The sequence below is a fragment of the Lissotriton vulgaris genome, chromosome 12 (genome assembly GCF_964263255.1).
Source record: "Lissotriton vulgaris chromosome 12, aLisVul1.2, whole genome shotgun sequence".
Taxonomy (NCBI): Eukaryota; Metazoa; Chordata; class Amphibia; order Caudata; family Salamandridae; genus Lissotriton; species Lissotriton vulgaris.
This window is the reverse complement of record NC_141700.1, coordinates 254,606,833-254,633,819: the sequence shown is the minus strand read 5'-3', so window position 1 is coordinate 254,633,819 and position 26,987 is coordinate 254,606,833. Positions and strand designations below refer to the sequence as shown.

General features: G+C 42.4%; 1 protein-coding gene across 1 annotated transcript in view; it reads left to right on the top strand.

Annotated features, from left to right (window-relative positions):
- Nucleotides 1–26,987, top strand: part of DOK4 (docking protein 4) — a 150,261-nt gene that overhangs the window by 38,746 nt on the left and 84,528 nt on the right. The window lies entirely within an intron of this gene.

The following is a 26,987-nucleotide window of genomic DNA, read 5'->3' as shown; positions in this document are numbered from 1 at the left end:
TTAGCCGGAGTTGCAGCATTTCAAAATCATTGCTCGGGTTGTGGAGCTACAGAGATTCACTCTGGTATTCTACTGGGTGAGTCGATCCTATTTCCTTAGGATGCACTTTTCTGCCCCTTCCGGCACTAGAGCAACACTAAGGCCTTTCTTTCATGTCCATGAAGTAGGTATTTTGTCTCGCTGGCAAGCAGGTAAGATGCCATCCTGCTTCCAGAACTGTCGACCGCTGCTCTTCGTGGTTGGGCTACAGCTCTGTGCTACGAGTATCCGGATGAGTCTACTCTGAGAACACAGTCTGTTGTACTTAACTGCTGGGTGTGCCTTCAGCCGCTCGTGTGAGCATGGTGGAGCTTGAGGCTGTGCTAATCCGAGACCACCTTAATGATCACTGACCTCTTTGAGAGAGGTCTGCAGCCTTACCCGGCTGCGGTGCTGCCTTATTGTTTTTTGTTTTCGTAAGGCGAGCCATCCAATTGTTTCACTTGAGTTTGGACCAAGTGGCTCCTCCTCTTCCAAAGGCTGGGTTGAAAAGCGCACTTAGATCTCCTAGGATACCCTGCCACCACTGAGGGAGTGCTAAAAAGCCTGCCTCGTGGTGCCTGAGCTTTGGTTTGCTCTTCTAAATGCCTTTTGGAAACATTTTGTTTGTTGTGTCTAAATTAAGGGTCATTGGCCCACATGCATCAAGCACTTTTTCATTCGCAAACGGTGCGATTCCTTAAAATCGGCCGTTTGCGAATGCAAAAGTGCTTTTTGGGATGCATGAAGCAATTTTAGAATTTGCAACATTGTTGCGAGTTCTAAAATTGCGGGTGCTTTTAAGAAGTCGCAGATGTGCGACTTCTTAAAAGCAATGCATCATCACTTTAGACAAGTGAAAATTCGCACTTAGGGTTCCAAATTTACCGAGTGGTTGAACCACTCGGTAAATTTGGAAAAAGTGTTAAAAATGCTTAAAATGTTATTTTTTCAACATTCATGTTACGGACACACATGTCCTTAGGACATGTGTGTGTGCAACATGATGCGAAAAATACATTTCAGGGGTGCATGGGGGGGTCCTTTGGATCCCCCCCTGCACCCATGAAATTTTCTAAGTGCCACTCGCAATTTGCATTGACTCCTATGGGCCTTTTGGCAATGGAAATTGCGAAAATTAACTTAAGAATTCGGTATTTCTTTGGGATTCGGTAAAAAATGCGATTTTTACCGAATCACAAAGAAATACCGAAAAAAATGATGCATAGCATTTTGCATTTCCTAAATAGCGATTCCTTAATTTTCGCTATTTAAGAAATGCAAAATCCTACATTGATGCATGTGGGCCATTATGGTGAGAGTGGCATACCCTCTTCTTTCTAAAAACCTGTTGTGTTGTACCTTCTACTGTAGGGTAAAAACCTGCAATAGCAAGGGAACCATATTGAGTAGATTCCGTTATGCTATTTAGAAATGGAGACTGCATGTCAGGCTGGTGTCCTTGCTCCACCAGCTAATCCGGCAACCAACGACTTGCGCGTTTCTTCAAGGCACAATGCACAGTGATGTCTGTATGCTTAACTGATTGACAGACGTCCTCCGTCTTGGCAGAAACCTTTTGGATTCGCTGAAAGGAGAATTAATGTATGTGTTCCAATCAACCCCATTACTCAGGGTTATAAATACATTTGAATGTCAGATGGTTTTCTGGTGCCCTGCCCCCAGATTGCCCAGTAGATTTCATTATTTTTACCTAGTGGTGGTACACCTTCACCTCAATTTCTGATTTTGATTCTCTTGTTCCTGAGCCATTGAGAAATGGAAATGCACCTTCAGGAAATCGGAGAACGAATGGTCTTTATTTCACACAAAAGTGGCTAAAACCTTTAGGGTTATTCTACTGGCTGGGAATTCTAAATGCGTCCTAGTTTTAGAGTAAACAGTTTTCACAACAAAAAATGGAAATCAACAGTTAGGTGAGGTGTGAGGTGGATGCTCCTTTATATTTTTCAGTTGTGGCTGGAAAGTGGAAAGCAGAGAGCCTAAAGAGATGTGTAAGCATCAAAATAAGCACTGTAAATCCCTTAACTTAGCCAGTTTCTAAATCCAAAAGTGCTTATAATTGCAGTTTGTGTGTCACTCAATAAAGTGTCCATCCAGATCAGATAATTAGTCTGACTTCGAGGTTGCCAATGACTTCATTAAGAGCTGGACTTTAAACTTTAATTAGGATTTTCTAAGCTTGCTGTCAGCGAGGGTTATCGAGGAAAAGCCTTTTTTTATAGTTTGCGCACGGTGATGAGTGCACGGATCTTTTTCAGCCGAGTTCCACGAAGAAACACCATGCACCAAGCTTGCTATTCCACAGCATAGCACTCCAGGAAATTGGCAAGCCACCATAAGCTTCTCAGAGGAAGAATACATATGCTGACCTGGGGGATAGTAAACACATCTAACGAATGAGAATGATAGATGTTGATGGTAGCAGGCTTTGTGCACAAACCAAAGAGAGATGAACTGAATTTTCTTCTGGACAGACACTGAAAGACTCTCTCGATTCTTGGCATGCACCCAACTTCCGATGCACATCAAGATCCAGAGGGTTGCAGCCTGCAAACACATCAGGGCCTATGTGGTGTAAAGTCTAGAATGGAGAACATTGGCACAAAATGAAATCGTTTGCGCCAACCACAGCTCAAGTCTGAGGGTCCAGAGATACCTAAATTTGTTGTTTGTGGTCGCACAAACTACGCAAATGCTGAGGTCAATTGGGCTAAGCCAATGGGCCAGGGCAATAACACCCCCCCAAAGTGTCTTTGACTCCATTTTAGTAATATGGAGTGTCAGTAACTATATCTTAGTCTAGCCACGGATGACCTGAAGACGAGAACGTAGCAGAGAAGCAGGTGAATTGATGCTACTGTTTGAAGTACTTGGCTGCATTTAATTTTTATGTTATCTGCATTTTAATAAAATTGAAACCCAAACAGCAGCTCAATTAAGGTAGCCCTGGGCGAAGATACAGACTGAAAAGTAAATGTACTGGATCCAATGATATTCACTAATTACTTTACCGCTCTGCATTGCTTTGGTATGAGGCCCACGTAATACATAATCTGTAACTCTGCACACAATGTGCATTTACTCCTTTAGTTTTGGTTTGTTAATTACACAGCAGGTAGTCTTCATGCAGTTGATAATGATCTCAGTCGTTGGTGAATCCTTCCATGCTCCTTGATGACTGGGATTCTGTTCTTTCTCTTGTCTAGGTCTAGAATTGGGTAAAGACCTTTTGATTTTCTTATACTTCTATAAGCTATACTAACATGTAAGGGCTTTTAACCACTCCTCTTCATCCATTGTTTTGTTGGTGTATTTTTCACATATTTCCTCCACCGACAAGAGCATGCAGCATGGGGCACGGGTCAGTTCACGTCAGCCATTGGCTAACTTCACTGTGAGGAACAGCTTTCTGTTCTTTGAGTAGGAGCTCATCCACACACAGTTGTTCCCTTCAGTGCCAAGAGATGCAACGGCGTGTTCTTTTTGAGACTAAAAAGCGTTTAGTTTTTTACAAAACACATGATGAAACAAAACAAACATTAGCAAAGCCAGAGAGGTAGCAACCAGCGCCACATCTATTGGCTTTGACAATGCTTGTTCACTTATGTGTTAGTTTATTTATAGATTAAATTCTGTTTCCAATAAGAGAATAGTGGCTGAGAAAAGAGAGAAGGGTGATTTCAAGAGATACAAATATAACAAGATTCCCCCATGGTCTAATCTTAGTTTCTTGTATGGCGTAGCTCACAAAATACAACAATTAGCCTTCAATTTGACCTGGCGTGAAAAAAACACTGACAATCTGTGTTACCTCAACCTTAGAAATTGTTTTGGAGTTTGTAAGATTGTGGGCATGTATGAATGAGTGGTGTGTGTGTGAGTCTATGGGGCACATGCATCAACCTATTTAGGAAGTGCAAACGGTGCGAATCGGTACATTCGGCCGTTTGCACTTCCTAAATATGTGTTTGGGATGCATCAAGCATGTTTGAGTAATTCGGTATTTTTACCGAATTCCAAAAATGCGATTGCTTTTAAGGAATTGCAAATTTGCAATTCCTTAAAAGCAATGCATCATTAAAAAAAAATTGCGATTATTCAAATTGGAAGTGCAAATTACCACGAGGTTCAACCTCGTGGTAATTTGCGAAATTGTTTAAAAATGCTTGAAAATGCATTTTTTAAACTGTCCAGTTACAGACACACATGTCCTTAGGACATGTGTGTGTGAAACATGCACTTTCAATTGCATTTCAGGGGTGCAGGGGGGGGTCCTTTGGACCCCCCCCTGCACCCATGAAATTTTCTAAGTGCCACTCGCAATTTGCTACTGCCTTCCAATTGACTACATTGATTCCTATGGGCCTCTAGGCCCATAGGAATCAATGTAATGCCATTCCTTAATTGCACTTCGCAATTAAGGAATCGCAATTTCCGAAAATTAAGAAATCCTAAAAACTTTTAGGATTTCTTGATGCATAGCATTTTGCATTTCCTAAATAGCGATTCCTTAATTTTCGCTATTTAAGAAATGCAAAATCCTAGATTGATGCATGTGGGGGATTGTGTCAGACAGGGTAATAGCTGTTTCTTCACTTATTTTGTAAAATATATAGTACATTTTGGATAGATTGTAAAAATTATGTCACTCATTTTTGCACTTCTAAAATTGATTGGATTATTACCAATGTTGATGAATTGATGTACACACAAAAAAAGATCCAAAAAAGAAAAAACTGTTTAAAATAATTTTGATAAACTTACGAAAAAAAGAAATAAAATATATCCAATGAAAGAAAAAATATTGTTGTCCCTATACTAAATTGAAGGCTAATTGTTGTATTTTGTGAGCTACGCCATACAAGAAACTAAGATTAGACCATGTGGGAATCTTGTTATATTTGTATATAAGTGTAGTCCCCTCTTTTCCCTGGTCATAAAAGCAATTATAGAGGGGGTCCCAAATTCTATGTTAATGATTTCAAGAGATACTCCACACCTCTCTGCATGGACTTGCAAAGTAAGTGAAGAAGAAGAGAAGATGATCTTGTGTGTGACTAAATAGCTAGATAAATAATCCACTGATCAGATAGAATGTATGTACAGGAATAGCAGAAAATCCTTTATTTCAGAGGTTAGGCATCTCAAGAAATAGGAACAAAGGTTCTGGGTTTAGGATAAAATATGGCCATTTCCAGAAGATCACAGAATACAAAGTCCTCACCTCTAAGTGACAGTTGGTTCCACAAACACGTGTGCATTAGGTGAAAAAGTTGTAGCCTGAATGATCAGCAACTTTCAAATAATTTACACCCTCACTAAAATAATGTTATCAAACATTAATTCAGTTTGTACCGTTCTAAAGTTGAAAAGGACGTGCGAAAGTGGATCATTGCTCTCAGTCTGTAAAGGTTGTGAGCACTGCTCGTTTTAATTGATCATTCTAAAGCTGAAGACTGCAATGGAGGATACTGAAGTTTTCCATAAGTGGTGCATGATTAGAAACTTCAAATGTGTCCTGGAGCAAGAGGAAGGTACAGCAGTCATTTCAAGAGGAAACCGGAAAGATGCATGTAATACAAGGCATGCAACCCTTTTCTGGGTTGTGGAAGGTGGATCTGTAGGCGCAAGGCCTCTGTAGACATGCCGTAACTCTGCTCGTGCCCTGTGACCACTGTGCAGGAGCTGTCTCCGATGCGTTCTTGGATAGAGCACTAGGAGCATCTGGGCCCTGCTATGGACCTCTGTGAGCCCATCATTGCAGTCAACGTGCCTCTCGGGAGGACACACACCACCATCCTCTTCTCCTCATGGCCCCGGTAGCATTGTCACCAATTCCTTCTGTTGAACGTGCCGCTTCTCATGGACCTAACAATCTAAGCAACACCACTCTCCTCAGTGGAGCGCAGCATATTGTACTTTGGTGATTTGTATTCTCATCTCACCAGGGAAAGCTCTGTATCCTACCCATTTTTCTATTTAAATGATCATGCATCAAGCCTGGCATAGTACTAGATTCAAACTCTTTTTTTTTTTTTTTGAAAACATAGTTTATTGGTTTTTTGTACAAACATATACAAATCCATACTTGCTATTCATCAACATACTCACTAAGGATCAGTCAAAAGTTCCCCATCAGCTATACAGTACATGATATGAGGATATGTGAGCCCTTCACAAGCTGTGCATCGGATAAAACGGAAACCTTCGTAACTTAGGCCCTACACTGAAATACTATGGAAACTGTAAGTTCCCTCCCCCCCTCCGTCATTCCCCACCGACGACACAGGTAGCCATCTCTGTCCTCTTTTACCATACATTCCTAGGAGTAGCTATGTGATGAGTTATGCGATGTACCCGTCCTGCTCCGGGGCTATCCCACCATCCGCGGCCTGCCCCTCTTCATCGTCGTGTGACTCATAGTCTCGCAATGCCTGGACTAGCGCTTCCCACGCAGCCGCCGCCTCCAGCGCCTTATCGTCATTTCGCCTGTGCGCCAACTGATAACGCACTAGATTCAAATTCTTATGCACAGAGGTTATATGCATCAGCCCTCGCCTATTTCAAGTCTGTGACCACTCCCTGGAAGGTAATTCATCAGTAGATTGTCACACTGCCTGGTGACTCAGTGGAACAATACGACTCCCCACAGTAGGAAATTGAGATGGCAGTCCCAGGCAGGTCCGATCTATTGGCTTTACTGGGCGAGTTCCACATCTTAAACCTTTAACTGCAGTAGCCCTTTGACTCCTCTGGCAGGGAACTACAAGTGAGCCTTCCTAGCGGTCCTCCACCTCTGATGGAAAAGCGATTATTGGAAATACTTGGACTCCACAGCACATAGATGCTATTTGATCTTCTTTATCCCCGACTCGTAACCTAGCCTTCGTCCCTCAATATCTTTGGGATCACTTGTTCTCTCTTCCTCACTTCATCTTTAAAAGCTAGGGTGTAGCTTCCCATTCTGTGCAAAGTCGGGTTTCCGCCCCCCTCTTTCAATTTCCATATATAGAATGGTACTCACATTCAGCCCATTTCGTTATTTCCCGTCTCCACTTAATGACTGGGGAGAGACGCATCGCTACTTGTCGCTGCCAGCATGAAACGCCAGTGCAATTAATCTATTTATGACTCTCCTTGCATTAGGATGAGGGTGGGCGTCTTAACAAGCAATTCTCTGCCATGCAATCCAGTCTCCTGTCTGTGACTTCATTCACAAACTTTGTGAGTTGTTGCCAATAATTGTGCAAATTGGGGCAGTCCCAAAAATCAGCAAACGGTTTTTGACACCCATGGCATTCTGCCCCGGCGCCCGGGAAGTATTTATTTACGTGATCATTGGAAGTATTCCATTTGATCACTAGCCCGGTGTAATCATATTGTCACTGACTCTCGGTGCAGCTTCAGTCCCTAACGAAGAGATTAGACTAACACTGTACGTGTTCCTGCATACCCATCGGTGCTTGGGTGAAGTAGCTTCTTCTACCAAGCCCCCTAAGCAGTGGATGGGTGAGTATGCTAGTGGAGGCTTTTACCACATCTCTTCCATGATGCTGCCCAAGCTCACTGAAAGTACTCAATGACTGGACTCACGTTTCCGCTCTTACTGGACATGGGTGGCCCAATCATAAATGTGCAACTGTGATGTCACTCCAGCACCTCAAGGCACTGGACAATGCGGTCGGAAGGGCTGTGCCCTTACTACGGGCATTGCTGCACTCAAGTATGAGATGGATTTGTTTGAGCACCATGAATGCTGCCCGGTGTGCAGACAGAGGAGACACTGCTGAGAAACGTATCCACTTGGGAAGGGAAGTGAATAACAGCAAATTCAGTTCCCCCTACATACTAAAATGCTACAATTTTTTCAAAAATAAGAGTGAGCAGTCCAAGTTTTTAACTTACAGATCCTGCTTGCATGTTTGGTTCTAAAGGGGGTGGTGATGGACGGAGCATCTGAACCAATCAAACACTCACACCCAGTCAAAAGATCTGGGTTTGATCCATCACTGTTCTTTAGCTCACTCTGCCACCCCAGTTAAGACATGGCTATATGCAAATCAGTCTGACCCTGTGCCTCATTGTTCTGCATTCTGTCCATCAACTGTGGTTTTTGCATTTGTCACCCGGAGTGGGGTGGGTATGCTCAGACGTGAGTCCCATGCACTCCACACCACTGGATTCAAGCAAGCCGGGCTGAAGACGGCTGGAATGCCAGAAACCGGTCCTCGGAAGCTTGTTTCCGGTCCAGGGAAGGCATGGCTTGGCAGTTCGGGCTGGACTGTTCCCATGAGGCACAGGGTCAGAGCTGATTTGCATATGGCCATGTCTGAACTGGGGTGGTGTGGAGTGCAAAAAAAAGGATGGATTTAGGCCCAGATCTCTGTACTGGGGTGAATGTATGACATTGTTCTGCATTCTGTCCATCAACTGTGGTTTTTGCATGTTTGGTTGTGACAGATGGCTCATAGAACTGAAGGAATTGACCCACAGAAATAACAAAGTGCTGGTGCTTAAAAATGATTGCAATTTAATGATGGTGTTGTATATTCAGCAGATACGACGGGAGGTAAAGCGAGATAGCAGCTCTGTAAAACGAGTGAAATCAGCTCTATTGAAATTGGGCATGAATATTTTAAATCAATGCTTTACAAGACTGTCAGTAAAGAGTCGACAGAAAAAACACTGGAGACATACAAGTGAGGGAGGGTCTAGTTAATTTAAAGGCAAATACTGATATAGCTACTTCTAATTTGTCGAGGATGGGTGTGGGTTTCTTGATCTCTCGGATGCTTAAACGCCTTCTGATGAATTATGTGCATGGCTATTTTAAAACACATAACATTAGTTTGTTTGCATAGTTGATTACCTCCTGTCGAAGGAATGCTTCTATATGTCCTGAAGCCGGACAAATAGAAGTTTATTGCACATTTCAAGCCTCCAGGGAAGTGATGTGATCTCCAGCACGACCATCTTGTGTTGGATGCAGATCAGCTGGCTCTGCTGACATAATTTAAAGACAAAAACTGAAATGGCTACTTAAAATCTGTCGAGGGTGGATAGGAGTAGCCTGATCTGATCCATTGGTTACTGAAACACCTTCTGATGAATGATGTGCATATCTAGTCAAAAAATACAAGGACGCACTGGAATGGCCTGACCAGAGGCATTGCAGGACATGCAATTCAGAATAACTTACTTTTTCTCCAGATTTGTGACCCCTTTATGATTTCTTAAGATCCCAACTTGTCTTCGCTACAGGTACAGAAGCAGGAACATGTTTCACAAACATTCCAGGAGTGCACCAACAAATCTCTGCAAAAAGTGTAGGGGGACAAGTTGAACACCACTAGGAGATGGAGAAGATTTATAACCTACCTCCTTACCTGTTATTACTTGTACAATCTCATACTTAACTTCCTTCATGAGCCGGGCCCGAAAAAAGGAAGAATTAACCAAGGTTGCTGGAACATGTGGAACAGAGATTTGTGGCTCCACACCTACTAGATTGAATGAGGACACAAAGGTACTAGATTGAATGAGGACACAAAGGTTGCAACCGACAAATAAAACTGGCGCAAGTATAATATCTGGGTGATGTAAACATTTTGAGAAGTCCCTTTATCGAAAATATATCTTTTTTCTAAATCTGAGAAATGCAATGTAGATTTGTACTTGGCACTTCAAAAAGAAAAGGAGACTCTATACAACTCATGGATTAGTAATGGACAAGCAGATAGGCAGGGTTTACATTATACATTTTCTAGTTTCGAAGTATTAGGAGATGGCAACATACTAATCTTTTGTTGAGACCTGATCCCAACGCTGCCAACCCGATCGGCCACTTGAGAGACTGCATGATTGCCATTGCAAACCGTGTAATATTTAAGAACTCACTGTGCACCTTTTCTGCTGGTTCACGCTCTTGACTCTTGGGTAGGACTTGAGACTGTCTCTTCTTATTGTGTATGCTGTGCGATAGTAGAGTATGCCTACTGCTTTGTAGCACTCGGGAAGCCTAGCGCAACACTGTTTGTTTATTGTGATCTTGACTTACCTGGAAACTAATGTGAATTTAAGATATCTTCTACAGGTGTCCTATGCATTTGTGGGATATTCTTTCTACCAGTGAAGCTAGTGGGCGGCTACTCCCCCCACCCTCTCCTGAAACATTCAACTGATGAATGCAGTAATACCATCAAGATCCCACGTAAAAGCCCTATTTTTTAATTACATGTCCGATGTAACACAGGCAACAGAAGTTCTCAGGGAACATTGACACCCGGTCTCATATAGGTCATCAGAGCTGTGTCCATTTAATTACAGAGTAGGATCAGACATGAATTTTTCACCAGTCCTTCGCCCTGATCCTCACCTAGCTAAAGGGTCATAGAGAGCACTCAAGATGTTTGACACTCAACAAACAGGTGTGTGAACTGGGACAGCAGTTGCATAATCCTTGGCGGCATATTCTGATAAGCTCACAGAAATAATGGTACGGACACAGAAATGCTGCACGTACCACAGGAGATGTTCCACTCCCTGAGGTTATTGATTTCAAATGAACCCTTCTCCTATAAGGCGTCATTTAGTTAATAGAGGATGGTCAGCAGATTCTCTACTGCAGCAGTGGCCCTCGTTCTGCTCGCCGGTACCATGCCATCCACACACCATCACAGGAAACATCCTGATCCCGAGGAGACCAGAGTAGGTTGCAATGTGGTCGAGCACCTTGACGGAGTAAGACCTTTAAAGTACTCGTAACCCAAAAACCCCTTTCTTTGCAATTCCGCATACTCCATTACAATAATTTGCCAACAATGGAGATCTGGACTAATGATATTTTTTCGACTCCTCTTTAGTGTGTGACAATAGGCCCTCCCCCCTCCTGGGACCAGATCAATATTGAATTTTCGTAAATTACGTAAATATTACAATTGTCTCCAATATGGGCAACAAAACAAACCCACAGACTCTGATTATCACCAATAATAGTGATAGAGCTAAGTTTGCACAGTGCGTCTTAACTGGCCCCACGCGGTTCTTGACCGCCGTTAAAGGTGACTATCACACAGTTTATTGATAGTCCATGTGTTATTCTTGCTCTCATCACTTACGCAGTCTAGCACAATTTCAACTCAGCGCCATGATTAGCCCGGTCACATGCAAGTAACTTCACTTGCTATATATGAGTGCATGATATGTGTATGAATGGCGCTACACGTTTATTTGACACTGAATGCTCTAGCAACCACTACTACGATATTTGAAATTAGTCCATAATGTGGCATACAATATAATTCAGGTTGCATATTTTATGTTCTGTGTGTTGTACTGCGTTGTATTGTCTCGCTTTCTTTTACAGGTACATACACAGTGGTGGACCCAAATTATGGTTAGTTCACAATGCATATACAGCACACCTTAGCGCTTGCACTTGAAAATGCGTATACACGTGGTTACAATTTTTTACCACTCACTTTTTTCACCTTTTCACTTTAACTTTTTAACTTATGTGAGAGAGGTCCTGACGAAAGCCCTATTAGATCTTGCAAAGGGCTGAAACATGTAGACCAGAGATAACTAAGACACAATTACAAGTCTTAACACGTTATCCACTCATTGATTTTAAAATACCCTGGACCACTGGGAATAAATTAATTATCAGGTAGAGCCCCAGAGATATTTTTATATTACACCACTTCATCACATTCACACAAAAAACAAAAACCAGCTCCATTGTAACCGCGTGTCACAGCACAGCTGAGTAGCATTCGGATCACTGAAATGTTATGTTATGTTATGTTATTTATATTTCTATAGCGCACAGCTGCCCCAGCAAAGGGGCGTCCTGGCGCTTTGACAGATGCTGTAACATAACACACAATAAAGAAAAAGAATTAGCTGGACACTGGAAAGAGGAAAGTTTTAATCGCCTGCCTGAAAGCGAACACATCCTCAAGAGCTCGAATGTGTACTGGGAGCGAGTTCCATAGGCCTGCCGCTAGCACCCTAAAAGAACGGCCACCCATCCTGCTCAGCTTAAAGCGTGGACAGACAGCCAGATGAAGCCCCTCAGATCTTAAGGATCTCGACGGCACATAGGGCGTGAGAAGATTGACAAGTGCCGGTGGCGAAGAAGATTTCAGAATTTTGAAGGCCAGACACAGCGCCTTGAACATAATTCGCTGTCTGACCGGGAGCCAATGTAAGGCCGTGATGGTACCAGACACTGAACAGTGTCTGGGAAGGCCCACAATGGCTCGTGCCGCGGCATTTTGTACTCTTTGGAGCCTAGAGGCCTCCGCTTGATTCACCCCTAACAACAGTGAACTGCCGTAGTCCAGCCGAGATAGTATTGAGGCCTGAACTACAAGCTGTCTGGTAGGGGGATCAAAGTACTTTAAGACTGGCCTAATACCACGCAATATTCCGTAGCACGTGGCAGCCACCTTCTTGGTGTGGTCCCTGAAGGTGAGCGCAGAGTCCACCAAATAATATCGACGGACAAAATATCGAGTTGCCAAAATATCGTGGACAAAATATCGACAGTCAAAATATCGAGTTTGTATCTACAAACAGGTAAGTACAAAAATATCGAGTACAAAATTTCGTTAACAAAAATATAGATGTAAAAAATATCGACTTTATTAAAAACAGTGTTAAATTAAATTAATATTAAATTTTAATTACTAAAATATACTTAAAACGACTTAAATTAAATTATAATAATTAAATAATAAATGAAAATAATAAAAATAATTTTTTTAAATCTTATTTGTTGACCCTGAACCCTAAAAATACCCCTTTACCCAAAAACCCAAAACTGACCCTGAACCCTAAAAATACCCCTTTACCCAAAAACCCAAAACTGACCCTGAACCCTAAAAATACCCCTTTACCCAAAAACCCAAAACTGACCCTGAACCCTAAAAATACCCCTTTACCCAAAAACTGAAAACTGACCCTGAACCCTAAAAATGCCCCTTTACCCAAAAACTGAAAACTGACCCTGAACCCTAAAAATACCCCTTTACCCATGAACTGAAAACTGACCCTGAACCCTAAAAATACCCCTTTACCCATGAACTGAAAACTGACCCTGAACCCTAAAAATACCCCTTTACCCATGAACTGAAAACTGACCCTGAACCCTAAAAATACCCCTTTACCCATGAACTGAAAACTGACCCTGAACCCTAAAAATACCCCTTTACCCATGAACTGAAAACTGACCCTGAACCCTAAAAATACCCCTTTACCCATGAACTGAAAACTGACCCTGAACCCTAAAAATACCCCTTTACCCATGAACTGAAAACTGACCCTGAACCCTAAAAATGCTCCTTTACCCAAAATTTATCAATATTATTTAATTAGCAATTAATTATTAATTAACAATAACAATAAAGTAAATATATTAGAACATTAGCTGTAATTATTTTAATAATTAATATTATTTTTTCAAAATTAATTACTTAAAAATTACACAAAATTATATATATTAAAAATGTACTCTAATTAATGTAATTAACTAATTACAATTAATTAATTAACAATTATTTACTAATACAAAATATGTTCAAAATTATATTAATAAATTAACTAATTAATATTAATTAATTATCAATTAATTATTAATTAAAAATATTAACAAACATATATTAATTAATTAATTATTATTAAATTACTTCCCACCCTATTCCCCTATAAACCCACAACCCGCTACAGAATTACATTACGCAATTATTATAAAAACAAAATTCATGTAATAAAATATTTTATAACATTAATACACACTATTCACACATATTATTACATAAAAATACACTATAAAATATTATATATTATTAAAAAATCGATATTTTTGCTATCTATATTTTATACAGTCGATATTACTTCACTTACCTGAAAAACGATATTTTTGTAGTCGATATTATGTCCAGTCGATATTTTGTCCAGTCTATATTAAAAACTCGATATTATGTCCAGTCGATATTTTGGAGTCGATATTTTGTCTCTATACCGTAGCATTCGGCTACTCAGCTGGGAACTAGATGATGAAGCATGACATCAACTAGGTTGGTGTGTGAGGGTTCTTTTAACTAACCCTTGTGGTGCCAGGCACCGCAGTGTTGGACAACTTATTAGACTGGTCCGTCCAAGTTATTTTTTTTCGAAAATTACCAAGGGACAAGTACGGCCCGCTCACGGTCCTAGCTCTCTCATTTGTTTTTCCTAAACTCCAGTATGGGCATAACCATGCCACCCCTCTTAAGACTGAACCCCACAGATCTTATCTTCCAATACCTGCTGTCCTGGTCAAGCAGAGGGTGGGGTTAAAAACAGTTGCCTTGTCTACAGTGCCTTGCACAGCTTAGTGCCCCGCTATTTAGTCAAGCTGATTATACTACACCACCTGACCAGAGGCCTGTGGTTGGCTACCCAAAACAAACTGGTCATCTGAATGGAGAAGTGCAAACATTTTGTGGGCAGAGATCCGTATGTTCAAAGTTCCTACTTCAACATCTCATCCTCCAGGAGGTTCTTGTGAAATAAAGTCAGAAATGGCCTGAAAACCTACCAGTTCAGTCAGACTTTTTGTCTGATCTAATTTGCATTTAAATCATTTGACCAACTATTCTCTTCACTGTGGGATGAACCCACACTTCCCGCTTTCATATCCCGTATCCGTTTAGCACTCTGTAATGGCACTGGATGCATGAGAGTTGGTTGGCACCGTGAAGATCCCAAAGTAGATGCCTCCTCATAGCATGATATGCAATACTGTGGAGTTTGACGTCAAGGGGCCACTTAAAGAGGTCCCTTTTAATTCTGATGGTGTCAATAGCAGTTTTTACTCCATTAGAATTATGAGATCCTCGGGGATACCACAGAACTGAATGTCCGACGGAAAATGAGGAATCCTAGGGTGAGCTGACCTGAAATTACTGATTCCCTCTGTAATCTCTCAGTTCTCAGACAGTCCTGGGTTCTACCTGGAATCCCTTGGTAATTCTGCACCCCTGTAGTGAACAAGACGCCTGGTATTGTTATTGTTCACTCCGGGGCTCAGAATTAGCAGAGCTGTATCCATGATTATTGTAATGAGTCCTGGAGTGGGCAGGCCCCATTGACATCCTAAAGATGTTTCTATTAAATATTAAATACATATTGCACCGACTAGACATGCTATAATCCTTCGCATACGAGGTCTAGGCACCAGACCCAGGTTCAGCGGAAGTGTGTTCAGTCCTCTGTCCTGAAAGGCAATTATCACGAAACTCAATGAAAATCCCTGATTAAAGTTCAATGCCCAGCTCTTAATGGTCCTCTGAGAATGTCCCTGTCAGCTGCCTAATTACTCTGGCTGGATGAACACTTCATCATCGGCCGGTCATCAGTCAAACGGACTATTGTGAGAACAACCATTAGGAACCTCAGGTACATCTAATGAGAGCTTCCGCGTGGGTGTTAAGACCGGTGTTTACTGGTTTTTGCCAATGCCCTTCAAGTACGTTAGTCCCTCTGCGCCAGCAATTCTATCCATGGGTGTAAAGTGAAGAAATGGAATATGAAAATGTACTATTTGTTCAAATACTTTGGGGCAGAGACCGCTCCAGTGAATTAATATGCACTTTTACAGCAAACCTTTGTATTTGTTCAGACGTTTTGAACTATGGTAAATATCCCTATGACAAACATATAAACAGAATGTCAAGACGCGGCAACAGTTGTCTAGAAAGAGAGACTACCTGAGTGTAGGCCCGAGAGAAGTGTCAAACAGAGACTACCTGAGTGTAGGCCCTAGAGAAGTGTCAAACAGAGACTACCTGTGTGTAGACCCTAGAGAAGTGTCAAACAGTTGATACAAAGGCAACAATGGAGGACTTTTACAAAAGTGTATAATTATGACAGCACACTTAAATTTAGGCATGGGCGGAAAATCCGTTCCGCTCGCGGATTTTGCGGATTTTCGGGAAATCCGCAATCCGCGAGATTTGCGAATCTCCCGCAAAATCCGCAAATCCGCGAGCAGCGGATTTTGCTCGCACTGCTCGCACTGTTCGCGTGAGTTCGCGTGAGTTCGCGCCCCGCGAATAAGTGCAAAATTGCAGAAATACGATTTTAGCAAAACTGAAAGTAACTACTTACCAGGTTCAAAAGTTCAGGCTCATCATTAGTAGCCATTTCCTGTAGTGCTTCCTGAGGGGCCCCTCCAGAGTTCAGTTGCCAGTTGAAACTATTATGTGACCCTGCTCTGAACCTCAGAATAGTTACACATATGCCACAAAGGTCCTGAATTACAGCTAAGGGAGACAAGCAGGAGCCAGGCTGGAAGTTAAAATCCATTAATCAGCCCCTAATTCATTATTGTCAGTTGGGGCAGGGCAGGTGTTGTAACTAATTTTGCAACAATGAAAGCACTTAGCAAGTGCAAAAGATCACTAATCAGGGCGCACTAAGGAAGCAGGTGCCAGCTAAAAAAATATTCTGTGACACATTAATCAGCCCCAAATTAATTCAGGTCACTTGAGGCAGGGAAGGTGTGCTTTGCTTTGCCGAAAATAATGTACACTGGACAACCAGAGGGTGTGGTGATGAAACAGAGGGTGGCATGGGTGGGCCAGAGGGTGGCATGAGTAGTCAGAGAGTGGCAGTGGTGACAGAGAGTGGCAGTGATGAAGAAGAGTGTCCCAAACAGGCTGGACACGTAGAAACAACAAGTTCGCGAAACTTGCGACCCGACAGGTAAGTTCGCAATTTGCGAAAGTGTACAAAACCCTCGCGAACTGGCAGAAACACGGGCGAACACAAAAAAAAAAAATCCGCAAATTCGCGGGAATTCGCGGATTTTGCGGATTGCGAATCCGCAAAATTCGCGAACGCGAGATCCGCAAAATTCGCTCATGCTTACTTAAATTGAGACTTTCACATAACTGTTTATTTACATTATAGCGCTCATATTTACAATTAGAAAGAGAGGGAGCTAGCACAATTTCAAAAGAATCTTAACAGTTTTTGATCAAGTGCCGAAGCTGGGATCAGAGTTGCGATCTCCGGGTTTTTTTCAGGTCAGCACTTAAGCAGTCCAAAGATGGAATCTCCTAAAGACCATTTCATGTGCAAGCACACCCCCTGAACCTTCTCCAAAGCAAAATGAACCTTAAACCTGAGTTGGGATCTGCATCTGCTGCCTTGGCACTTAAATGACGTCGGATGGTCATTCCTGACACATGGTGCTGGCCATGCCTGGCATATACAGGTCATTCCTTGCATGTGATGGGCATTTGTCACATATGATTGTAAACACTGGAACAACAAACTAACACCTATCAGAACCCTGAAAGCAAACTCTGTGGCTAAAACTCACAACAGCACTCACAACAGAATGGGAGAATATCAGCAGTGAATAGGGATCTTTGAAAGTGGGGGGCCATAGTAACTGAAAAGCTAGTCAGATGGTGACTGTTGTCTCTGAATAGGCACATGTGAACTCTTCCAGTACTTTCACTGTGTGCCAACAGAGTTTACCACCCGCAAGAAGGTTACAGGTCACCCTCAAGATATCTTTGAGAAAATAGTTGGGAAAACGACTTATCCTGCAGCACAAATTATTAAAGAAAAAAGGTGCAACCGTTAATAGGTGATGCAGAGGATTAAAAATTGCAAGTTCACGAACCTTTTACCATAGCATCTCTCTACACTTCTACATTCACATCTCTTTATTGCTCCATTCTGCTCCTTCCAATGTGGCTCTTAATCGTGGGACGTGCAACCATATGATAATATTATGGCAGGGTCCCAGAATATTGTGTCCTAAATTTCATTTACAAAAATATCACCATTGGAATTAGTATTCGGAATGTACACGTAACGGATTGATATTTTAGGTTACCGTATTTATGTCAGACAATATTTTTTCGCGACATTCTTACACTCAACTGATATTCTAAAAAACATATGAATTAAGAACATAATCTTTGATGAAGCCAGACTAAATAGCCAGTTGTGGTATTTTGACTATGGCCGTCGAGTGAATGGAAGGTGTCTATTATCCCATAAGACTCTGTGTTCTGTCAAGTTTAACATCTAAAGTCTCATACAGAACAGAGGTGATAGTTTTGATTTGTCTGTCTTAAGGCAAATGGCAACAGCATACAGAAAGGCAATGTCAGAAATCTAGGGCATAACTTTGAAGTGGGAGGTTTGGAAAATACTGTGATTGCTGGAGGAGGTACTAAATAAGAATGATAATCCACTGATGAAATTTCATCTACAAAATTAACCATGTAGTTCAGTAAATTTAACTGTGGATGCCTGGCTAAATTTAACATCCCCTAGGGGCATCTGAAGATGTTTCATTGTCGCCCAACTCACAAATGTTGATACAGTTAGAAGCTTGCTGCCTCAGGTGGCCAAAACGTAAGTGTGGATGAGAAATGGGAGCGGAAGTGACGAATGAAGTGATGGGAGGAGCTATGGCCTAATGGTTGTGGATTCAAGAGACCTAGATCTAAACCCAGCTTCGCTTACCGGCTTGACCACATTTGTGTAAATATAGGCAAATCTACTTGCCTCATTTCCAGTATTTGATAAAGAACTTGAAAAGAAGCCTAAAACCAGCATTATGCACTAATAAGAAACCCAGGATCTGTATTTCTGTTTACAACTTTGTAAGAAAACAAGACAGAGCAGAAGATTATTTTAACCATGGGGATACTAACAAGACCGGTATGATGAGATTCATAAGTTAATGAAATTCCCAGAGGAAAAGAAATTGACACCCCTACGACAGAGAGGGAAGGGAGCCCCCAGTGAGGAAGGCAGTGGAGCAGATAGAACAGCTGTAACAAAACGAGAAAAGAGACAACCACAATGGCATGAGTGCAAATTGTGGAGCTGTCTAATAGTAACACGTTTGTTACGCACTGTGGTAGCTAGTGCAACAAGGCAGCTTTTTCAAATGTTTTCATTGGTGATTTTTAAGGCTCCACATACTGCTCAAGTGCTGCTTCAGGATTCCTCAGGTGGAGTTAAGGCAGAGATTGTAACATGAAGATGACATTACTAAACCTAAACTTTGCTGTGCGGTATATTTGGTTGTAGATCACATGCTGTATTTCTCTCCTGCCATCATACTACCGTCATTAGTTATTCTTCAAACCTTTTGTCTTGGTTTTGGGTGACATCAAGCACTCACAGGCATACAGACTCTACCTCAGATGTATTTTTCCAGCAGCTTGTTCCCAGGAGTTTCTGGGTGCTCTGTAGGGATTATTGAAACTGATAGTCGGGTCAGGGACCTCAGTTATGTTGCCAGTGTCAACCACTAAGAAGCAGAATTCATAAAAAAAGGGTAGATGGAAATTCTTTATTACTTATCATTCAGCAGCAAAAAATGTTCAGGTTGAATGAATCCCAACTATTCATAGTCTTAACCTTTTGAAACTTAGTGTACTTTGTAAAGCCGTTGAGTTGAGCTTGGATCCTTTGGTGCCTTTTGACTTCGGCATACGTAACGCTGTATGCTGCTATCGTTGTTGGTTTAAAATTGCTACTGTTATTTTGGCCTTGGTGGTCCTGTTCAGAATGTTGTGCCAGTGAGACTAGGTATTTAGGGTCTGGGGCCTAGTGTTTGTATAAAAGAGATCTTGTCTTATTTTATTTATTTAGTTATGCAATTTGTAACGCGCAAACTTAACCCGAAGGTGTCAAGGCGCCTATCAAGAACAGATCAGAAAGTTAGCAGAGCACCACTACAGGTATGCACGTACAAAGAGATGAGTCTTTAAAGCAGCTCTAAAAGCTTGGAGAGTGGGGCGGGACCTTACTTCAAGAGGGAGAGCATTCCACCATTTTGGGGCCAGATTGGAAAAGGCTTTGCCCCCCATCTTGTCTTCCTGACACGAGGCACAGAGAGAAGAAGTTGATGTGAGGAACGAAGATTCCTGCCGGGATTGTACCGAGACAGGATAGATCCAATGCCCGTAGGGCTAGTTTTAGCTAAGGCTTTGTACACCATGCACATGGACTTAAAGAGGATACGGTCCACGACAGGAAGCCAGTGAAGCTGTTTCCGGGCATCGGTGGCAGAGGCACGTTTAGGTAAATTGAGAACAAATCTCGCTGCCGCGTTCTGGACCACCTGCAAGCGCTGTAGCTGACTCTTATTCAGTCCAGCATACAGCGCATTGCAATAGTCCAGACGAGAGCCCAGAAGTGCAACGGCCAGTTGTTTTCTTGCCTGAAGGGACAAATAGTGCCTGATTTTTCTTAGTGTATGGATGATCCCCCAACAGGTCGATACAGTCCTGTTGACCTGTTGGCACATACTAAGGGTGGGATCGATCATTACCCCCAGGTTTTTTGCTGAGGAGGTAGGATCGGGGCAGGCACCCAGTGAGTTCGGCCACCACTCAGCAGACCAGATCTCTTCCTTTCCTCCAAACACCATCACCTCAGTCTTCTCCCCATTCAGTTTCAATGAATTGTGAATCATCCATTGGCCCACTGCCTCCATACAAGATCTAAAATTGGCGGCAGTCGACGTAACTGACTGGGAGAGAGCGACGAGGATCTGGGTGTCATCCGCATAGGAGACTACCTCCATCCCGAAAGATCTAATAAGTCTGGCAAGGGGGGTCACATAAATGTTGAAAAGGGTAGGACTAAGCGCTGACCCTTGCGGGACCCCACATTGCACAGACAGGGATGGAGATAGGAACGGACCCAGCATCACCCTTTGCTCTCTATGATCGAGAAAAGAGGAAAGGAGTCCCAGGGCCGCCCCCCGGACCCCAATCTCCCTCAGTCGAGATGTTAGCACCGAGGGGGATAGGGTATCGAAGGCAGCCGTGAGATCTAAGAGGATCAGGAGGGAGGTCTGCCCCTCATCAACCCGAGTGCGGATGTTGTCGAGCACTATGGTGAGGGCAGACTCAGTGCTATGTTCCCTCCTGAATCCATGCTGGGAAAGATCCTCTTAAAGAGGTGATTGATTGCCTGTAACTTTGCAAGCCTGTTTTACATTTAATTTGCCACTCTTCCAATTTACAGTACGCTCTGCCAGAACAGATAAGACCGATCCTATGATGTCATCCTTCCGATGAGCAAAAAAACTTTTTATTGCGAGCTGCTAATTCTACCTATCCTATGGAGGTCTTGAATGTATCTACATTGGCTAACTGCTATTTCTCACGTTAAATGTGGTGCACTTGAATGCTCTTGTTTGAGGGTTGTGTTCAACAAACGCATATGTTGTGTGTCCTCACTTTGGCTTAGACCCAGGGACAGTTTAACTTGTTTCAGCACTTTAGGAAGACCTGTTAGCTTTGTATATAATCTTATAGTGGTGTATTTGGGATAGCCAAAAAGTCACATTTAGTCCACTTTGTTTCTAATGTAACTACTGGTTTTTAAATGTTAATGCTTTTGTTACGGTGTTTAATGGTGGTAGAAAGTATGACAGCATGATGCATTGTTTAACTTGGCCTGCCCGATTTTTGGGTCTGGAGTTAGCCAAGACTGTATGATTTTACTTACCTAAAATGATATGTAAAATATACTTATAGGGCCTTTCAGCCAGCCCTCTCTGCCCATTGGTCTGTTATTTTGTCTTTCCCATTTTCAATGCTTCCACTACAATATACAGCAGTGGGTAGTGGGTAAGACTACTTTAGCAGTTGGCTGACTTCACTGCAAGTGACAACCCTCTGCTGTTTCACAAGGAGTAGATCTGCACACAAAGTAGCCCCTTCAATGCAAGCAGCTTCCATGGTGAAGCGTGATTTTTGAGACAAAAAATATTTTAGCTTTTAGCCAATTTATTTTTAATATTGGTGAGGGCCCATCAATTTCCTCAAACCAGAATACTGCAGCAGGATATAATCAGCACAAAGATGATGGGAAGTACTTGTACAATCAAATATGCAGTCACAATATTAACACATGTTATTCGTGGGGGTGGCTGGCACGTATATGCCCCAGTGTGGCGGGCGGGCAGATAAACTAAGTGGTGGGTGGGTGCGTGCATACAGGCAAGACGAGTGGCAAATAATAAAAAAACACAAAGTCCCTTATCTTGCTTGCTGCATGTCCGACGTCCTGCTCAGTCCCTCCCCTGTTGGCTCCGTAGGCTCCAGCCTCTAGGAAATTCCACCAACCAATCCTGGCTCTACTCTCAACAACATGAGAGCAGCGCCAGGACTGGATTGAGCATCCTGAATGGACGCTCCTTCAGGCCCTTAAGGCATGTGCTTGGTCTTCACCCAGCTGTGTAAGACAGCTGAGTGGAGAGCTGCAAGTGCGCATGTCACTTTGGCTGACTCAATAGAGCCGACCAAACAGTCATGCGTACTTCTTGCTCACCCAGTCCTCTATGCTGCCAATAGGCAGCAGAGTAGGACACGCCCCCTATTACCCCTGCTGGAGGCTGCTGCACACTAAACATGGAAAAAAGGCAATTAAATAATTTAATAGCCATTTAATTTTTCACGTTTAGCGCCGCTGCAGAGGGCGGGGCGACGCCCCCCTCACGAAGAAACCTCCGCTGGTTATTCCTCATGTATGGGCACAACCTTTAAACCCAGGGATCATCCTCAACCTCACAACAAGGGTGTTGTCACCACATTTTTATACCCCTCGATTTATTACGTCGCTGTGTTTGAAGCCAGCCTAAGGGGCGACCTTTTCCTGGAACTGCACAGCAGGCATGCAGACTGTCCACAAATAGAGGTTTTCTGTTCTAATTAAGAAGTGCATGAAAAGGTGGTGTGTAACCCTGGTCTGCTGTGAAATGAAACCACACAGCACTCTTTAACTTTGCGCCTAACCGTTTGTAGACGTATTAAGGCACACTGCATCGCTACAGTTTCTAAGCAAGGGAATTGGAAACGTAATCCGAGCAGTTTGTCGTCTTTTAAGTGGATCAGAGTGAGACCAGAGCAATGCTTGCAGTTGTATGTTTTGAGTAACAAAAGCTTATACAACTGGGAAATCTATAATGACTAGACAGCAGCTAGCACTGCTTGAACGGATGTAGTGACAGTGCGTGTTCTTTAATGAGAAACAAACCGGTGCTCATTGCTGTTAGCTTAACAATGTGTAGTGTGGGCTTCTAAGTGCTTTAAGAAGTGACAGTTGTTATCAACCAATCTCATTGGTACTCATTTTATCGACTTCACAGGGTTGCAATAGTGCTGAGCTGACCTCACAGGCAGGAACCTGTAGGCATCATTGGTTTGCAATAGATGCATAAAAAATTAGAGGAACCGTGACGTCCTGAGATGTAAGCCCAACCAAAGTGCTACACATGGGTTTTTGCTAAATAGTTGAATAAATGTTGCTTCTGGTTTCTTTGTGAGGATCTGATCGAGTAGTATAAATGTTTTTAAGAAGGTCTTTCGCTGTTCCTTCCAGGATCTGTTCCGATACTAAAGCTGTACCACAAACAAAGTATATCTGCATCAATTTTGGGCCTAAACCTGCTTGATAGCATTTATCCATGAAACAACTAGAAGTGATTAACAGCATGGAGTCTTCCTAGAGTGTGCATGGATGTCCGGCATGCCTGCCCTACATTGTGAGCATCCTGTGTGGCGACTCTGACCTCTTTCATTCATGAACCTTTGCCCACCCAGCGAGGCATAGTTCATCATATCTGGAAAGCGTCCAGAGGTGATCAGGTTATCTTTCTTCCCCCTGTTAGTTTGTGTGGAAGTTGAACTGAAGATGGGGTTGAATGCTTTAGCAACATCAGGGGTTATTGTCAACACAACACCATATGGCCTAGACTAAAGTTGTGTATAAGGTGGGTATCAGATTATCTTTATTATTGTGGGCACTCTGTCACAGATAACAAAGCAAGGGAGAGCTCAGCTCTCTTGAGTTTTAATTCTTTTTTTCACATCCTGTCTAATATATCCACACTTAAAGGCCCTCATTACCAGTTTGGCAAATCAGGGTTTATTTGTCCCAGCTGGTAAATACCAAACACTCGGGATGGAGTATTTTCCACCTGTGTCAAATACCGCTGCCTAGACGAGACCTAAAAAGCGCAACAGGGAATTTGGTGTGCTATATACTGATTCTGAATGTTATTACCCTTTTTGGTTTATAATTCAATTTGTTTACTTTATTCGGTTTCAATTAGGAGAAAGCCATAAAAGTACATACATATCATATTAATACGTTTATAAAATAATGCAAACTCAAAGGATTCGAACATTAAACTTAAAGAGCTCCTATTAGGCATCATGTATTTAACATCCTCTTGTCTGTCAGAGGAAGTGGCCAGGATTCCCTAAAAAACGCAAAAATAATGTGTTTCATTGGTTGCGGTAGAGTGCAAGGGAGTCGCGAGATTTGCCTTAGCAGTTATTCAATTTAAATACAACTAACTGTTTTGACTCTGGTCCTCTTCCACATATGCCTAAGGCGGTGTCTACCTTTAAGGAAGTCAATGTTTTTTCCCATACCTGGTCTTGAAGCAGCCTACTGCCAGGTTGAGCTTCATGAGATTTAGGCCTGGCCTACATTTTTGTAATACTGATCTAATCTGTAATTTCCACCATTTTGTGTTACACTGGTCTTGCAAAATGCTCAAAATTTCACCATAATGCCATGAATGAAGAGAATGGGAGAGCCTGCTATTCATGTCATGTACGATTTTGCGCTGATTAGCGATACACGCGTATTTGCATTTCTTGCCATTTCAAGTAATTTTCCCAAAATTTCACATAATTACACAAAAGAAAATGTTAAGAATTTCACACACCACTAATGAGAAGCTTAATCCCCTCATAAAGAAATATGACTTCAGATGGTGCATACCTTTTCCTCTAAAGACCATTTGAGCTCTTGTCAGGCTCAATAATGTTCCAGTGAATTATACACACTATATTTCATGGAGAAAGCTGGAAGAAAACAATGCTAGATGACATAAAACTTCTGAAGAACAATGATGCAGTGCAGTATTGAGGATTCTGCTTTCAAGCGTTTGACCTTCATGTATGATTTATGTATTTTATGAGTTATCGGGTTGAGTTTCTAGGATATGTAAATAGCAAGGACGTCATTGTGCCAGACTCAGGCTCGTGTGTGCTGTGATCGCTCTACACCTTGATCCAAGGACAGAGATTAGTTGACCTTATTTAATTGGCATATCTGAACTTTATTCTAAGTTGTTTCCCAACTTTGCCCACTCGCATAAGTCGTCCCAATATCTTACCAATGTGGGGGCGGGGGGGCTGGGACGCATCCAATGTACTGCGATGCAACTCTTGGCCAGCACCAGTCTCAGCAGCGCAAACGTATGTTGAATTTCTGTCCCATCCAATTGTAGTTTGTGGTGTACTTGACCATTTTACCAGAGTGCGCTGAGCATAAAGGATGAAAGACAAAGCCAATCTGGTGAATTAAGGAGGTGAATTAGTAAAATGTATAGGGCCCGTGGTTGTGTAAGTGGCATTAACCCCTTCACTGCGGCGGCTATTCCGCCGCAGTGCTAGGGGGGCGGGGCGGAAGAGCGGCAGGCGCATGCTGGTGACGGAACCGCTCCGTCACCAGCGTCGGTTGCGCAGTGCTTATGACGGAGCGGTTCCGTCATGGCCCCGCCCGCTCAATAGAACGCTCAGCGCATGAGCGGAATTCGCGCCACGCATGAGCGGCGGGCGGGCAATGACGGAACCGCTCCGTCATCAGCACAGCGCCACCGCAGCTGATGACGAAGCGGTTCCGTCATCAGCATACAAGTGGTTAAGTGAGCAGGGAATGCTTATGTATTCGAGGCAGTCTAAGGAAACCATTGCTGACATAAATGTTGTTGGGATTGTTTTGGATTTATTGATTGGTTCCATTGCTCAGATTACAATTATTTGAACACGTGTGGCAGTCTAGGGAGCTTAACACATAAGTGTTATTTCAGGGAAGATGTTTGCAAATGCATGGCAGTTAAAAAAAAACACGGTTTTTAGCCCCACAATGCTTGGAGGACTCAAAATCGATTGGACTCTATATTTTGAAGCTTAGGTTGAATTCAAAAGGAAAAGCTTTTATGGAACAGTATGTGTCACATAAGGGAAAGATTATTATAGGTTGGTTTTAGACAGGTCTTTTGAGAATTTTACTGAAGCCAGGGATGAGTGTGCAAGTTATAGAACAGCATGAAGATTGTGTGATTAAGAGAGGGGGGGTGGTGGTCAAGGAAGGATGTAGATAGATGAATCCAGTGAATGCAGAATTGTTGTAAATGAAGCTTGTTTCAAGACCAGATGAGAGAACGTTTAGGCTTTGACCATGATTTCAGAATGAAAGAAAATCCTCAACCTGTGAAGCCCAGATTGAGGAATGTACCTGTATTTTTGACTAGTGTGGTGACAGGATTTGTGAAGAAGAGACAATTCACCCATCTGAGACATCGTTATGGATTTCCCCATTGTTGTGATGCAAAGTTTAAACCATGCCATTTGGATAACAGGAAATCCTTTCCTTAAACTTGATATGGCCAAGGTAAAGAGGACAAAATATTTCACAGTGATAGATTTAAGATCACCTTTCCACCGGGTAATCCTATCCAGGAGTTTGTGTTATCTCACAACTTTTATCACCCTGAAAGGAGTCTTTCAATTGAAGAGGATGACAGTTCGGCTGGCATACATGGTGACTGTCAGCTTTTGATACACAGATTATTCAAGATAAAGAATTTCTGGATGACATATTGGTGTTTGGGGAAAGTAGGAAGGAGCAATCTGAAAGAGTGGCTTCTGTGCTGTGAAGTGTGGGCCAAGGGGAATTGCAGTTGGGCAAAGATAAATGTGAATTCTGTAATTTTTATGTTGAACATCTAGATCGCCTAATTTCAGTGAAAGGAATTGAGCAAAGGCAATAATTGTTAATGCTTGCAGGCAGCATGTGCCTTCTAATAGAGATCATATGATGACTTT